Below are 2,705 nucleotides of genomic sequence, written 5' to 3'. Positions count from 1 at the left end.
CCTTAATATTGGCAATGTGTATACTCAGCACCCAAAGCCTCTGTCTCTCTTTTGGAAATCTCAGATTACAGACAGCCTTTGTTTTTCAGACTACTACTTGGGGAATTCATTTTTTTCTTCTCCACTTGTCCCGAGTCTTGGGTTTGATACTTGGAATTGAACTCCAAGGATAACAAATATGTATATCACTTCTGAAAGCATAGCTCCAGAGGGAAGAAAAAGGAGGCGGGGGTAGGGTAGGCAGAAATGAGACTTTAGCTCTGTTGTAGTTTCACACACAAAAGCCTGTTTGCAAACTCCGATGTAAATGAAGACTGTATGAGCCAAAGATTCATCTTCACAATAAGATCTGCGTTACACCAGGGAGAGAACACTGGTGTAAATCCAAGTAGGATTAACTGCCTCCCAACAATGCAGACTGGTTTATCACTTTTGCTTGCTTTACTTCAATATTTTTCTTAAGTGACAATAATTTGTAAAAATATGAAACAGTTACTTTTGGCTTCACGAGTGTTAGAACAACTCTACCTGCCAAGGGGTAGGGGTGAGGGGATGCTTAAGGCATTCAGATATAGTGTAATTAAAAAATGAGACTAGACTTTTAATCTATTAACTAGCTATGTTACTTTAGGTAGGTTGCTTAATAGAATTCTATGCTTCATTATTTTTTGTTTCCATTGGATTAATGGCAATTTAAAAAGTACTGGTTCTCTTTATCTCACAGAATTATCATTTAGGTTGTAAAAGTATTTTCTCTTTACATTATAAACATTTGGTAAATTCCAGACATACTATTACTTAGACAAATGGACAACTACTGCAGCTAGTCTGAGGGCAGGATGGAGAGGTGAAGCAGGGACCAGGACTTGGAGAGTCTGAATGAAGGAAGGATTATTGGGGGTTGGCAGAAACTTTTACTTCAGCTCAAGGATGGATGACACCACCGAGAGAGCAAGCTTGAAAAAAACCCCTCTGTGAATGTTTCATACACCACTACTAATGCTGCTTTGAGAAAATTGCTTGGGTAAATGGATTCCTTACATATCGACTAATAAGGAGATGCTCAAATTTGTATATCTGATGTCCATTATTCATTTGCTCTCTGACTTCTGTTATCATGACTTCGACAGTAATTTAGTATAAATAAAAATGCTCTAGCTCTGTGCAATGCCGGTCTCTGTAATCTCCTGGCTTCAATACCTTCCCTTGTCCACTCAAGCACCGAGGAATACAATGATTTAGACTTGGAAGTCTGACTCTGGAATTGATCACTCTAAATACATTTCCAAGCCATATAGCAACAAGCTTGATCTCAAAAGGTTCTTGAGGGAACAAATTTGAAGTAACCGATATCACAGAGACATTGTAGACCTATTTGCCCTGGTGGTTGACTTGCTAGGGAACCTGGCTGTTCCTAAGTTTCGTCACCTATTAAAACAAGAGGCAGGGTGAGATTATCTCAAAAGCCACTTTCTGCTTTGAAATACTGTAACTCTAAATAAGAGTTTGGAGGAAATTAAAAAATGCATTGTCATAGCTCTTGATAAGCCCAAATAACACACCAGGAAACCACAAAACCAGAACGTGAAAATGTCCCTTGTAGACCAGTCTCTGTGCAAAGTAGGGGCAATTGGGGAGAAAAACTCTAAAGAAAACCCCCAAAAAGCTGTAAAAAAAAAAAAAAGCAACATATATTTGTGGAATTCCTGATTCATTTTAAATAGCCATGTTAAAAAACATCGTTGAAGACCTACTATGCGCAAGGCGCTTAGTGGCTGCTTTTCAACTTTTTACTTTGTCAGCAATCTCTTAAACCCAAACTGATGAATACCGCCTTGGGTGGGCATAAAATTAAAGCCAAGGTCTAGGGAGACAGTCTACAAATAGACCAAAAATAAAACACAAGTGACATCATTAGAGAGAAAAAAAGCCAACAAATTGCACAGGGATCAAAGGCAAAAAAAAAAAAAGAGAGAGAGAGAGAGAGAAACATATTTGGTTAATACCAGGCTTTGAGCATTTCATGTGCTTGCGAGGCCCGTCCATCCATCCACACCACACTTCCTAACCATGCTATGCTAAACCGATGACACGTCCAGCTTCAGCTCGGACAGGGCGCGGATCCCACACAGATCCCACAGTCCCAGAGCCCGCTGCCAACTCTCCTCTCTGGGAAGGAAGGAGGCGTTGCCCTCAGGGCGACTGTGAAATAAAGCAGCCTCTCCGATCTCTTCGTCCCGTAAGAAATATCGGCCCGAATAAATAAGCACATAAACAAACACAAACACATACATAAGTACGCCAAAGGAAAAGGGTGGGAAGAGGGGGGACGGAAGCGCTTTCCCTTTCTTTTTAAATTTCCCGCACCCCTCTTCCTCCCCGCCTCCTCGCGCCGTCTGCACTTCCAGCCGCAGCTCCCCGCCCCGGGCGGCGTCCCGCGGGGCGGCCGGGCGGCCGGGAAGCGGGGAAGCGGGGAAGCGGGCAAGCGGGGAAGCGGGCGTTCGGAACGCGGGCGGGCGGGGCCGGTGGATGACTCGGCGCGCGACTTCTCCTGCCTTCGGTGCCAGTCCCTCCTCCGCGTCGCTGCTCGACTGCACACGCGGCCGGGCGCTCGGCCCTCGATTGGTCCAGCCTATCACCCTGGGATGCCGCCGGCCGCCGCCACCGCCGCGGCTGCCTGGCTTGTGGGATCGGCGGCGGGGCCG

Source organism: Pteropus vampyrus, unplaced genomic scaffold (genome assembly GCF_000151845.1).
Source record: "Pteropus vampyrus isolate Shadow unplaced genomic scaffold, Pvam_2.0 Scaffold65, whole genome shotgun sequence".
NCBI classification, from domain to species: Eukaryota; Metazoa; Chordata; class Mammalia; order Chiroptera; family Pteropodidae; genus Pteropus; species Pteropus vampyrus.
Note: the sequence above shows the minus strand (reverse complement) of the source record.